The 15,058-nt window shown below is 44.0% G+C and overlaps 1 protein-coding gene across 1 annotated transcript in view; it reads right to left on the reverse strand.

Moving 5' to 3' along the window:
- The window catches only part of C8H1orf21 (chromosome 8 C1orf21 homolog), a 131,013-nt gene extending 122,478 nt beyond the window's left edge, over positions 1 to 8,535 (reverse strand). The window contains exon 1 of the mRNA XM_074152303.1: positions 8,345 to 8,535. The gene's annotated coding sequence lies outside the window, so the exon portion shown is untranslated. The remainder of the gene's footprint in view (positions 1 to 8,344) is intronic.
- Between the last annotated feature and the right edge of the window lie 6,523 nt (positions 8,536 to 15,058).

The raw sequence follows: 15,058 nt of genomic DNA on the forward strand, positions 1-15,058 counted from the left end.
GGCCGGGCAAAAAAACCTGTCACAAAGATGTCACCCTGATCCCCCTTTGGCTGAAAAAAGGGACTTTGACTTCACGAACCTCCCCTCTCTCCAGGCAGTCACTTGACTGGGCTTCTCTCACAAATTTCTGCCCTAATGCCAGATTAATCCTACTTCATCCAGTCCCCGCGCATCTAAGAAGCTCCAGCTTTTTTTCCTCTCAAATCGTTGGCTTTTAAACTATTTCTGTTGCAGCACCCAAGCATTTGCTGCAGATGAAAAAAAGGCCCAGAGACTAGCACAGAAGCGTAAAGGCAAGCAAAAATTACATCACAAAGCCTGGGATTTTTGTAGTCTTAGGGAAAATCAGGTCCCCTGAATCCCATTGCAACTCAGTGAAGAGTCAAGTGCATAATTTTCCATTACGTTTGTTAAAATTCCCAAATAAATGTACGACGAAACATACCTTCACAAGGCTGAGCATTTATTATTCTCCTAAATGCTGTTCCTAAGCCTGAGGCCTCTTATTGCCTTTTTTTTTTTTCATTTATTTTTTTAGGAAATTGTCTCAATCTTGCCAAAATGTCGAAGATGCAGAATGCTTGTTGTAGGAAAATCCACCTCAGAGTCAGCTCCTGTTGTTGGGGAAGAACAACAAACAAACCCTATATTCTGAGCTGACAATCATCATGATCTGCCCATTAGTGTTTCGTCACTCTTGGCCGGTCTGTCACACTGATGGAGCCTGTCTGTTTGTGTTGGGGATGACAGTCACTCCTCATTGCTGACGTCTTTGCTCAGGGCTGTGCCGCGGACTCCGGTACACAATCTGCTCCAGAACATGCAGACTGACTGTTGCCATTTCAAAAGCTTTCCCAGCATATTTTTGTGGACTGAAACAGGAAGATTTTGGGCAGCCAGAGGCCGATTTATCTCTATACAAACGCCTGCAGGTATAATTCGCACAGCTCTTCCAAACAAAACATTTTCACTGCGATAGCAAAAGCAAACTCCCCCAAACCCAATTTGTTTGGTGGTTAATTAGTATCCTCCGCTGCAATGTTTGAGACAAAAGAAAGAAGCGCTTTCCTCCTCCCACAGGCACCAGGACTTTTTAATTTCAAAGATATACCTTATCTGACATGACCAAAGCAGAATGGATACAGCTTCCTTGTATTTATTTTTTTTTTTTAAAGAGAGGAAAAACAACAGAAATTATCTCAGAAGCTTGTTCAATGGGAGGTTTTGATTTTCATTTCAGTAGTACTGGCCAGACACTTAAATGACAGGTTCCCACTCCTGAAAACTAGCTAGTAATTTAAAATCAAGTCATAAGAAATAAAACAACTATATCTGTAAGAACTTTGAGTGGTAAATATAGCATAAAACAGAGAACCCTGGTTGCTTTTTCTCTCAGCCGCTAATAAAACAAATCCCTAAAATACTCATACGAGTTTCTCCTCCATGCACTTCTGTGGCAGGTGAAGGGGAGAGCATCCAGATCTGCTCCCCTGGATTCGGTCTGGCTTATTCAGCAGGTTTGGTTCTGCTATTTCAGATTCCTGCAAAAATAAAGGCTCAGAAGAGAAAGCTGAGCCTCTGGGCATCCACCAGACCGCAGCTACTGCACGTACGTAACAGGCACAACTGCCCTGGAAGAAAAGGAACAGTACCCTGTCCTTCAGCATCACATGGCTGACCACGATCAGCAGCCCAAACCACATCTTTAAACATCCTACTGCAGATGATGCTGAAGGCAGCTTCGTAGTGATGGTGTGCTGTGTAAATCCATCTGCAACAAACGACCAAGCTCATGCACATTTTGTCGGTACATTTATTGCACATCAGCTGCATTCCCTTTAAGATGCAGCTGAGATGAGCAGGCCTGTCGAAAAAATTAAGGAGAAGGATCCAAACTGGGTATTGCCAGAAGAGAGAAACATCTTAGTCATCCCTTAAAGATAAAGCTGAAACGAGCTTACAGACTGTTACCAGCCCTTAAAAAGACAGTATTTGTGTTGTTTACCAGATGATTCTCCCCTCAGACTGTTTTCTAGTGGAGATGTGCAAACATCCTGTATTCAGAACTTTATCGAATAGCAATTTAAAAGGAATTCTCCAAAAGAAAGGTGAACTTCAAGAAGCCCACTTTCCTAGAAATGGCACACCAACATCAACACATCCTCTAGAAACCTGCAAAGTTCACAGACAACGCTACTGCCACCATAAGAAAGGCAGGGAGAGCAATGTGTTCCTTCCTCTGTGTCTTCCTGCTGAAACAATCTCCCTGCTCAATATCCTAAATTGCACAGGCTCCACAAATCTAATTAGCCATGAGTCTAAACCGCAGAGTCTGTCAAACATGCATAATCACATTAAAGTTGTTTTGCTCTTATTAATAAAAACTTGGGATGAGGTGAGATAAAAATCCTAAGGAGAAAGTCAAAAAGCTAAGTCCCTCCCCGTCAGTGAATAAAGAGAGGTCTTTGTGTGGATAAACTCTTCTATTAGGCAACCTGGATAAACTTTTCCTTGTTTATTATAAAAGCACAAGTTCACCAAACGCCTTTTATGTTCTGATGTATGAAACGATTCCAGCTACATATCATTTCAGAGTCAAAGGGACGAGGCTATGGTATTTATAGATACACATTCAGGGCTAGAATTTTGGTTAGCAACAACATAGTTACAGCCTCAACACCTAACGCACACTTTTGGGAAAATGCCCACCTGTATATATAGACCCTGGAAAATTTTTCCTATTAAATACATATTTCAGATGAACTTGCTTTTTACCTTTTTTCCAAACTTGATGGATCAAGTCCATTACTTTCTGTTAGAGATACAGAAACAGAAGAAAAAACAAACTGAGGGCACTTCCATAGTTAGAGGAAAGACCCTGATGCTTTCAGATACATTCCGTGGTTTTGGGGTTTTTTATTAGCAATAGCACTCCACTCTCAAAAATGGAGCCTCAGTTTTACTAAGCACATGTCACATACTGAATCTGCAACCAACTTAGACAGACAGTGTTCCACAAAAGAGAAAGAATGGTTTTCTTTGATTTAGATAACAAATTAAGAGCTCATAATGATTTAAAAATCTATTTCTCCAAACTGCTAATCCAGAGCCCTGCCTAAAGGCTGTTCAGGACTGGACCAACACTCCAGTTAAACCACTTGGCGTTGGCATCTCTTCACTTCAGAATTATCTTCCTTTGAAGCAAGCGACAGCAGACACGCAGGCAAGGGATGCTGCTGGATTAATACTCGTTGCAGAGATCTTATCCATATGCATGTATGGTTGTTGTGTATAGCATCGTTATGTAAGTGTCTCTATTTCTAAAACAAACAGAAAACATTTGTCTGGTCACTCTCTACTATTATCCCACCCATAAACCAGTAAGCTGAAATTCCACCCACTTTAATCATAAGTTTCACAGGCCTGAGGGTGGAATAACAGTAGAAATGACAAGATGAAGATTTTCTGTTTGCTTCAAAAATGTGAAAATTTCACCCATTTTTTAACAATAAGATTTCAGAAGCTGCCGTAACAATAAATAAATTACCAGCTGCTGGAGAGCTGCTTTTAATACACCAAACACAACTGCTGTTACCATCAGTACCAAAGTCTAGTACAACAAACTCTGTAACCCAGATGGGGTACCATTGTTGCCCACACAGACTCCTGGACCACCAGTACAAAAGCAAACACTGTAGGTCAATTCACAGTCAAAAGATCTTGCTTCCCTGACACACAAAGGAAAAGTGGACTTTTTAACATCCACCTATTCCTGAAATGGTCCAGGATGGAAAGCTAACCTGAAGAACAATTCAGGGACCAAGCCATTGTTTTTACTGCATGATGCTGCACTTATTGGAATCTGTATTTCTTAACTTCAAGCTCTTTATACAATTTTTCAAGTCTGTTATCCGCATCCTTCCACATCCTCAAAAGTGTTGCACCAGATACCTTGCAAAGATTTACTTTGGCAAGAACTTCAAACACCACTGCTGAAGTCACTCTTTGGCATACTCCAACTCCTTTGTAGTCTGAGTCGTTCTGAATCAAGGCTCACTGCAGTCTATGGAGAAGATGTATAGCTACAGAAATCGCATCACTTCTTGCATTTGAAGATTTTTTTGCATGCAGTCACCTAAATGCGACAGCCATAACGGTATGTATCTATGAAAGGTGACTGTAAATGGGGCTGGGAACACTGCAAACACATAGCAGTTATCTTTATGTATGTTCTAAGACCTGTTAGCATCCCCATACATATTACTTTTCTGTGTAAATATCTGAAAATTAAGATATTCTTCCAGAATTCAGATAAAAACCACAGATGAGACACTTCAAATGGCAAGCCGTAGAACAAATAAAATAAAATCCTTTCCAGAGTCCACAATTATACCAGAGGTTCACTGACACAGGATGTTATGAACACTAATGCCATAAAGTTTTTCAAAACAAATTAAACATTTTTCAGAAAAGACAATCCATCAGCAATTATTAAACACAACAACCTCAATGGAACTGCCAGCCCAAAGATTCCCTAGAGCCATGACTGCTGGAAGGTTTTACCAGGAGGAGGATAACTCTGTAGTTAGAGTTTTCCTATGCACCTGTAAGCAGCCCCATCAGAAAAAAAGAAAATACTGAGCTAGACAGCTCTCTAGTCTGACCAAGAATAACCACTCTTACTCAGTTCACAAAACTGAAGACGACAAGATACCACTCTATTAATAAACTGGAGCTGAATAGACTAGTCACAGCAAAAGAAATAGTCTTAAAATTACTGATTGCATATCACATTCTACACCACCTCCTCTCTGAACATCCTACAATATGGCCTTAACAATAATACCTATTTCCAAAAGTACCTCTTTAGATTACAGTATACCCAAAATGTACTTGTGTACATTTACTCACAAATATGCTATACAGCACAAACATCAGCCAGTAGCATACAGCAGCCAGTAAGTGCCTGTGAAAGCCCTTAGCCTGCTTATATAGAACTAAACATAGTCAGCAAGGAAATAAGTACTATTAATAAAAATCCTTTCTGGAGTATTTTTGAATGTCTATCCAGAATATACTCCTGTTCCATCATCTTCTGCTAAAGGATGGAGGAGCAGCATCCTCGAGGGCACCTTACCTTTCCCTGAACAAGAGGAAGGTTGGAAGGGCTCAGACTCCACACCAACATGAAAGCCCCTGGAAAACTGATTGCCAGGAGTCAGTTATTCCTCCTTTCCCCCAAACAGTTGACGCCATTGCATACCATAATAACAGTGGAACGACGATAAACACCTCTCTCTCCTCCCTGCACTTCCCCGCATCCCCCAGGCTTCCTCTTTCCCCTTTCTACATCGGCTCCTGCCTCTCCCGGCGGGGTCTCACCTCAGATACACCAGCGGTGCCTGCGCCGATGACTCCCGCGGCAACCTTTCCCGCGCGGCACACACGTCATTGCCTCCTCTCCGAGCAGATTCAGGGAGACAAGCCTTAAACATCTCTCTTGCAGCGACGCTACTTCCACGACAACACGAAGAAATAGCCAACTAATAATGAACTGGTTGAGGGGCTGCCCGTTTCAGCAAATGTGTTTGGAATTATCTTTTTTTTATTTTTTTAAATAATTTTTTTATTTTTTTAAATAAAAATATATTTTTATTTTTTTTAAATTATTTTATTCGAAAAGCTCCCAATTGTGCACTGGCCATCTTCCTACACCCAACACCTGCCCTGCAATTAGCACGGCGCCTGGCACAGCACCCCAGGCACAACCAGGCTGTGCACAAAGACGTCTGCCAAGGCCTTCGCTTGTCAACTAAATGAAGCTGAAAGTAAGTTTGCCCATGCACGCGGGCAGCACCTAACGCACCACAGAAGCTCCTGGAGTACAGACAATCAATAGTAAGTACATTATAATCCCGAGAAGTTCACTAAAAAAATGGATTTACTATGTTACTGTGTCCACTCATTGTGTTTTTGTCCAATATTTGCAATAGACTAACAGCAGCACATCTCCGATGTAAACAGTCACCCTAATCCACGTTGTTATATATATATTTGTTTACCCAAAGTTGAATGATCATTTCAACCTTTGTTAATCCGATTGCATAACAAACTACAGTCGCTTTAAATAACCAAGCTGCTCTCTCCAGTGCGGATTAGTTGAAATCACTCATTTCAGCACCCCGCTTCTTTTAAAAAAGAAAATGAAACAGATAATGGAGGAAGAAGAAAATAAAAGCACCTGGGCACTGCTTTCACAGCCAACCACCATCCAAGTTACACCGCAGCGTGCAGGATGCAATGTAGTAACTTCACACCTGGTGCAGGCTGTGAGCACAAGGTAAAGTGAAATGTTTTCCACCGCTGAACAATATTGCGCAATTAAAGCACATTCTGCTAGATCTTATTCACAGCTCCAGCACAGGCTATTAAGCAAACTATACAGCGTGGATTTTCAAAACAAGTAATTGCACGTATATAAACAAAGGCTGTAATTTACATGGCAGATCTCATAAAAGCTTATCTACTGCATGACATCACACCCATAAATTACAACTTAAAGTACCAGTGCCAAATGGCTTCTGCCCTCCCACCCCAAAACGAACACGGTTACACTGCTCATCCACGCCTGTGCCTCTTGGAAATAAACACACATGAAGTACCTCCCCAGGCAGAGTAGTATTTAAAGATTCTTCAGACAATTAGAAGATTTATAATTATTATTGTATTGCATCATCACAAAGTCTTAAACATACAACGCTTAAGATAATATAAGGTTAAACAACATCAAGCAGTATCAGTGCACTTGTACCAAAGGGGAAATAACTCCAGCCCCCATACACAGGAGATCTTCAGAAAAATGAAGCCTTATGGGTATTATCAAACAGCAAGTTAGAAAAGCAAAACCAAAACACATGTATTTCTTAGAACAGACTCAGGACCAGAATTCTTCCATTGAAACTCGACCAACCAGGGCATGGTGAAAGCGAAGGGCAGGCGAATGGGAAACAGAATACGGTGAAGAACGTGTTTCAGCATCTCTCAATTTTAGTTCACCAGTCCCTGACCAGCTCATGAGAAATCAAGAGGCAATATCAGGGGCTAATACTAAACTGCCTATTGATCACAGCTGGCTTCCTACAGCATGCAACAAAATTCATCCTCTTGACCGATACCTGCGGTGGCTGCCTCACTGCAGAAGTTACAGACAAGACATACATCAGCAAATGACTCTCTAACAAACACGTATCTGAATACCTTTGTAAGAGAAAGCAAGTTAAGTATCTCTGCTCCAGGCACAAATATCTGCTCATCCGAGTCCGTAGTCACCCACAAATCTGCAGCAATTATCCCACTGCCCCCAGGATCTGCCTGCGCCGGGGAACTACCTACACAGCAGGCCCCGCACCAGGGAAGAAAGAAGCTCCACTGAGTCTGTCCACACCAGCTGGGTCTTTGCCGTCTCCATCACACTCCGCCCGCACCGAATTCACCATTTCTGCCTTATTATTACGAATCTGACATCACATCAGTACAAGCACAGTCTGACATCTACAGTTAACTCGGTGATGGTGTAAGCGCTGCCTGGCTTACAGGCATTTGGTGTTGCAATACGCTTGCTGCTAAACCCTTGAAAGAGAAGATAGATATAGAGATATATATATACACACACACACATACAAAACCTGCTACAGAAAGCCTCGCAGTGACTTGTTCCTTCTCCATGAAGCCAGCGGACCTACAGCGAGCTACGTCCCTCCTGCGAGCGGAGGGAAATGCAGCAGGAGACACCCCCCCTCAGCGCCCCCCCCCCCCCGCCTCACTCCACTTTTGAGCCGCGGCCACGCCAGCAGCCTCCAAGGCAAACAGATGCCGTTCAAAGCCCGGGTTGCCTGCCCGGATGGGAAAACCTTGCCCACCCCTGCTGCCATTTCGCCTCCGAGCCGCGACCTCCCCCCGCAGCCGCGGGGTCTGGCAGCACTTGGCGAACTGCGGAGGAAGGCGCCCTCTCCCCGTACAAAGCCCAGAGGGGTCATGAATAAAACATCGCCCGGAGGAGGCCGGATGGGTGGGGGGGGGGGGGGGGGGGGGGGAGATGTCGGTCGGGATACGGAGAAATAAGGGAATAAATAGGCTGCGCGGCATCCGGGGGCCGCGGCGGCGGGCACGGGCCCGCGGGGGAAGGGCTCCCCCCGGGCCCCCGACCCCGGCCCCGAGCAGGGGCGCCGCCCGGCCCCGCCTGCCGCCGGCCCAGGCTTCCGCGGGGGAAGCGGCGCCCCCCGGCCCCCCGCCCGCGGCTGCCCGCCTCGCCGCCCGCCCCCGCCGGCACCCAGGGGACGCTCACCTCAGGAGCCGCCGCTCGGAGCGGCTCCCCCGCCGTGGAGAGCCGCCGGCAAGGGCCGGGTGCGGCTCAGGGCCCGGGCTGGAGAGGACGGGAAGGCGCGGGGGACCGGGCGGCTCCAACTAAGTGTGCGAGCGCGGCGGCGGCAGCCGGGCGCGGAGCAGCCTCTCCAGGGAGCTGAGGCGGGCCGAGGCGGGGAAGGGGCGGCGCCGAGCCGGGGGCGCGCCCGGCCGTCAGGGCGGGAAGGCGGGGAGAGGCCGCGGAGGAGGAGCCCCCGCGCCCCGCCCGCCGCCGGCCCGCCTCGGGGGTTGAGGGGTGGCTCCTTTTGTCGCTCCCTACGGGTGAGGGACGTAGTGGCGCCCAACGGCTGCCCTGGGTGGGGGGTCGGGACCTCCGTGGCGACGGCGTCCCCAGCCAGCCGCCGGTCCCGTTCCGGCCCTTCCCGCGGGGCTGCGAGGAGCCGGGGCGGTGTTACCTCAGCCGGCGGCCGGCGCTGGGGTCCCCTTCCCGCCCGCCGCCTCACGCCAGCCCGCCTTTGCTTCCCGGCTGGAAGGGCCAAGCGACCCCGTGTCACCCTGGGCCTCGGGGCCGGTGGGAGGCGGAGGGGCTGGCGCGGGGGAGCGGGCCGCAGGCCTGTTTTGACAGGGCAGGTCATAGAACGGTAGAATTGCCTGGGTTGGAAGGGACCTTTAAGATCATCGAGGCCAACTGTCAACCTAACACTGACAAAACCATCGCTGAACCATGATGCCTTCAGGGATGGCGTTTCCACTGCTTCCCTGGGCAGCCTGTTCCAATGCTTGATAACCCTTTCGGTGTAGGAATTTTGTCCAATCTAAACCTCCCCTGGCGCGACTTGAAGCCATTTCCTCTTGTTCTGTCGCCTGTGGCTTGGGAGAAGAGACCGACACCCCACCACTCATGATTGGAGACTTTTAAAAATAAGAGCATGTCCTTAATTAAAATGAAGGGTCTTGTAACTGCCCATGAAATGGTTGTAAATTAGTATTAAAAATGTGCCCTTTTGGATGCTTTGTTTAAAACACAACTAACAGGCAAGGATAACATTGTGTCATGTTTATAGACATTTTGCAAATCCTTAAAAAAATTTCTCACTAGCCAATTTGTCCTTTTCCACGAAGTCACAGTGATTATCAGCTCTGTGCTTTTTAATTACTGCACTGAAATCTTGTTTGCGCACAGGGGTGGAAAACATACAGGGATAGGACTTTTTCAGGTCAAGCTGTCATTAATATGCTGTCTCCTTTTATGTGCAGTGTTTGTGCGAGCAGTTCAGTACCCTGAAAGGAGGGATGGAGAGCACAAGAACATTCCTATTCCCTAAAAGCCTGTACCCACCTCAGTGGGTGGACTGTCTTCTCCAGAGAAGAAGGAAGGCTTAGCATCCACCGGAGAGCATCTCAAGCATCCATGGTCCACAGTATCTCGGGACAGCAGTCTGACTATGTTGAGGTGGGAGAACACCAGGCATCTAGGTAAGGTCAGAGATGCAAAAACACAGACCCCCGTGCCTTTGGTGTCCTTCTGCCACTCAGCAATGGGACAACAGAGTGGTTCTCCACCTTATCACGGAGGGTTTTTTCCAAAGAACACAATGCATATCAGCCTTATTGCAGCATGTGCCCACATTTTCACAAGCAAAACTGTGATTTTGTATTCACAGAGGCACAGTTTTTAATGAAAATGACTTGTTGACTGAAAAAAGGTGGAGGTTGAGGTGAAGCTTCTTTGAAGATCCGGTTATAAAAGCTTTCTCAGATTGTTTCTGCCAGGAAGTGCTTACCATGTGAACTAGAAAGACTCCAGCAAGCTTACATTCTTTTCATCACTTACAGTTTTAGTATCTTTCAGTAATCCAGGCAAATACATTTTCATCTAAGGACATTTTTCCTTCACCATTATGAAAATGTAAAAATAAATAACAGTTTGTTTGCCAAATCCTTGGCAAGATCCCATTTGCAGTCATTTCTACATTTGTCTTTCTAGAAATCTAATTGTTTCTCTGCATTGGCAATCACTACCAGAAAGGTGGACATAAACAACACCAAGAGATTCCAAAAGAGGGAATATTTTCAACTCTAGGTTGACAACTTTGAAGTCGGCCAACTTTGGTTTTCACCCCTTTCACTGCAGAGAGGCTGATACTGTTTCCAAAGACACGTGGAGCTTTTTCAGTGAAAAATGTATGATTGCTATGCGGCTATAAACTGTGTTTCCAATAAAAACGACCAAATAAGAACAGCATAAAGCAAACATATTTTGTTTAGCCTCCACAAACAAACCTCCCTGGCATTTTCCTTGTGATGTGTGCAGCTAGTTAACATTCATAATATAATTATTTACATGTAAATCCATTTCCTTATGCACAAATTTGTTGATCAAGTCTTTGTCTACCACTCTCAAGTAGTCAAAGATACATCTAAAAGCAGCAAAGAGTTATTTCCCTGATTTCTCATGTTTGTTTTGCTCATTTTTGAGAAGAGATATCACATACTGGAGAGTTATTTTTAGAAGCTGGAAAATCATAAAAAGTGTGAACGATTTCTGACATCCAGAACGCATTCGGTACCACGTCAACTGAGCCTGGTGTTCTGTTCCTGCTTAGTGGTGCCCGAACTAGTTATTAGTTCATTACCCCAAGAATAAATTACAATTTTAAGATTAAAAACAAGGGCTGGGGGTTGTTCCTACAAGAAGATGACAACTTTCATCCTGACTTTTTTGTACAGTACAAAAGAAATCGGCTTTCCCAATTCAGTTCTCCTGCTGCTGTGGGAATGAATTGACTTGGATCTGGGGGAGCAATGGACTAAAGAGTAGCCAGAGAAAAATATTTGAGAAGATAAAATTATTATTATAAGAAAAAGAAAAAACGCACAGGAAAAGAGAAGGATGAGGATAGAAAAGAGTATCGAGGGAGTCAATGGCTCCAGAGATTGCACCGGATTGTCTTCCTTTGAAAGAAGCTCCACTTCTGGGCCAAATTCTGCTACACTAAATTTTGGGACCCTTTCTTCTCTAAGGCCATAGCTTGTGTGCCACTGAAACCCATAGGCTTATCATCAGGGAGCCCTCTCCAAGCAGGGCATCCACCTCTGGCATCAGCGGGAGGTTCCTTCATGTTGACTGCAACAGAGCAACACACTAGACGGAGCAGAGAGCACGATGTGCCCAATTAATTTCCAACAATGGCAGCAGGCCTCAAAGCTGGTGAGTTGGTGTTTCAAAGTCTGAAATTTTGCACTATGAGAGGCTATTTGTTGGTTTGATCTATGCGTTATTTCTCTTCTGATGAATATGTTTAATTAGAGCATGCTTTTTACCCAGGCTGATGTATATTGTTTCCAATATGGTTGCAATTGTAGTGGGAATATGGACTTGTTTCCTCACGCTTGTACTCGCATTATACTGTTATAGCACACTTACATTCACAGAAGAGCATTTTCGGTGCTCTAATTTCTCTAATTAGTGCTATAATACTAATTTCGTAGGAAGAGTTAAAAGTATTACAGCTGGTGTACACGTAGAACAAGCCTTGAAGATGTGAAAGTGTGCACTGGAAACAGCTAGCCTCTTAAGAGAGCAGTTAAGAGAGTGCTGTAGAAATATCAAGTCGGCCCATTTATGCAAAAAAAAAACCCAAAAAATTATTTGGCTTTCATCAGACTACTGGAGTGAAATCAGCATGTATGTGTGTGCCACGCACGGTGCCCAACTCATATCAATGCAGTGATGCTTGTGGGGATCTAGCTGCTGCCTTTTCTCCTGAAAATGGGAATACAGTTCACTTGTCTATGCCAAAAGTACACGTTTTACCTGTGTCCTACTTTTTACTGGTAAAAAATAAACTGTTACTTTAATCAGGTAGTTGCTATCAGTACAACAACCATCTGTGTTCCAAGCCGGAAAACTTTTGCAAATGCCTAAATTATCCTGTTTGATATTCTGAAAGATACTGGTGATTTCTTGATACTTTAATGAAGCTCTACTTTTCAAAAATGAGAGAAATTAATAAAGTCATGACTCAGCTTATAAACAAATAGGTGAAATTGCCACACACTTTTCCCAATTAACATGACTTCAGAAGAAAAACTAAAATGCTGCAGAAACTGTTAACCAGGAACAGTTTAAAGATTCTGATTAATTGGTATTGTCTAGACCCTGCCTGGGAGACTCTAACATGAACTCCACAATGACAAATTCGTTTCCCCTTTAAGAATAATAGTTCCAAAACATTGAACGATTTCCTAGATGTGCTGATATTCAAAGGTCTTTGTAAACATAATCTCTGGGGTTGGGAAATACAGTCACAGTGAAAGGACTGTGACTGCTGGGGTGATGAAGCCATTCCTCCATCCCCAAGGACTGGGGACAATCTGAGTCAGGCTCATGTGGACCAGATAGCTGGTGCTGCTGGATAATGACGAGAGGGCACAGAAAGGCACAAGCTCTGCGCATTCAGTTTCCTCCCATGGACTTTCCATGTCCCAAAATTGTTGAAGACGTCACCAAAATTTTTACAAGATGGCAAACGTACCAAAAATTTTTACAAGATGGCAAACTCGCTGAGGTGGGTTTGATGCTAGAAATGGACAAATGGCTCTTTGAGCTGCTCTGCTGCTTGACAAGTGATACAGGAACAGACGTGTGAACTTCCTGGCTCCTTTTTAATGGTGCATTAACATCAAAGTCTAGCTTTACATATTTAAATGATTGCAAATTAGTGGATGTTTGTTTTGCACAGTCTGGTCCTGCTCATTGCATTCAGTATGGTTATTAAAACGGAAATGGTGTTAATCTGCAATAAAGAAAAAAATGGATCACAAATTCTCAGCGTATTAGAGAATGCATTTTAACCAATAAATAATTAGAATAAATAATGCCCTGGAAACATGAACTGCTCTCATTCACCTCACTAAGCAGTACACCTGTTCAGAGAGCAAAAACGAGTCTGAAATATTTAAAAAGAGTCAAAGGTTAATCTGCATTACTTAAGCCGCGTAATTCTCCTGAATTTTCTTTTTTACATTTTGGTCATCATAGAATGAGGCCTACGTTAAAACCTTGGGACAAAAAGCAAGTCCAGCAGTAGGAGAAACCTATACATACTCCTGGGAATTTTCAGGCAATCTTTACTGATCCAGTTCTATATACAATGCTTGTTTATTTACTTTTCAGATGCAATTATTCTTTTTATACCTGGGCTTGCAATTAGGCAAGATAAGACAAAATAGGTAGATAAGCCCTCAGATAAGCCACGAACATTTTGGATGCTGTATAAACAAGAATAGAAGAAATTTGTCAGAGCATCCAATTCTGAGGTCCTAATTCCAGATTAATGACTTTAGCAAAACTGTCTATTAATTTCAGGCAAAGGCAGAGAGAGTAAAGAAGCAGCAGAAACTTTAGTTTTCAGTTGTTCAACATTTGGATGCAGCACATACTGCTAAAGTTGATACATTGAATTTTTTTAGCCTAAAATATGTTTTGTGCTAGGACCGGAGTTGTAGGCCATGTGCCTGTACTATAAGAAGATCAACCAACCAAGATCGACTTGATTTGCATGCCTGGAGGCATAATTTGTCAGAAACTCCCACTGTTTGCTATACTACTTCTCTAACAAGGCAATCTACGGCCTGAGAACACAGGAAATTAGTGACAAACGAGTACTGGGTACTATGGTCCTGTTTGGGTCACCAGCAAAAGATCCCTTTGACTTTCATGGTGTAGCATTGGATCCAAAGCACATGCCGAGTTATGCTCGTTACTGAGTTAGCATCAAAAAGCCAAGAACATTTTCTTTTGGTCTACACTTGTTTCTTAGTACCAGTTAGGCTGGTATGACTTCATGTTTAAGCCCCATAAACTTTAACACAGCTCATTTTGATGCTGAATTATATAGAGAGCACTTAGGCAGCTCTACCTTCTCCTCTGGAAAGGTGGCCATCTACCTGTTGGGAGCATTGAGGGACACTGCTAACTACTGATTTCTTCTTCTGGCACAGGTGTTTGCAAAGCACAGATCCACTCCTACTCCTCCCCTCCATCAGAAATATACACAGTTTTAAGTCAGAGCCCAGTTTTCAGTTAGAGTTCTAAGTTAAGTTAGAAAAAGGGAAATTGTGCCACACAGAAAGGCCCCCATACACCAGTATTTTGGAGTCTGCACTACCAGCTCATACAGGCTCCTGATGACTACAGACCACATCCTTTTGGACGTGCTATTGTGGAAAATGCCTCAAAGGAGGCTACCAAGACCTTGGCTTAAATGGGAAGGGTTATTGGGAAGCCACCCTTTATACAGGGTACTTTATGTTGCATTTTGCTGTCTGGGTATTTGGGAAAGGGTTGGGTTGGTGTGATGGGAGATAAGAGTTGCTATGTAATGGTTCCTTGGCAGGATGGCCGTGGTACAGTAATAGCAGTTCACTTGTTATGATAAGATCTAAACTGCCAATCTTGAATATTGAGACTACTACATTAGGAGATAAGCACTGTTAAAATTTAAGAAAATCAGTCTGTCAGGGGCCCATAAAAATACTGTTTGCAAGAACGTGAAGGAAAAACGGGTGGCTATAACAATAATGAAGAATTTGGGGATTTTTTCAGGTATTTTAATGCACCAGAAAAAAAACATTCCGAGTTCATAACTGGTTGAAGGATTGCTCCAGACAGTAAAAGCTGTCATGGATGAAG

The sequence above is a fragment of the Numenius arquata genome, chromosome 8 (assembly GCF_964106895.1).
Source record: "Numenius arquata chromosome 8, bNumArq3.hap1.1, whole genome shotgun sequence".
Taxonomy (NCBI): Eukaryota; Metazoa; Chordata; class Aves; order Charadriiformes; family Scolopacidae; genus Numenius; species Numenius arquata.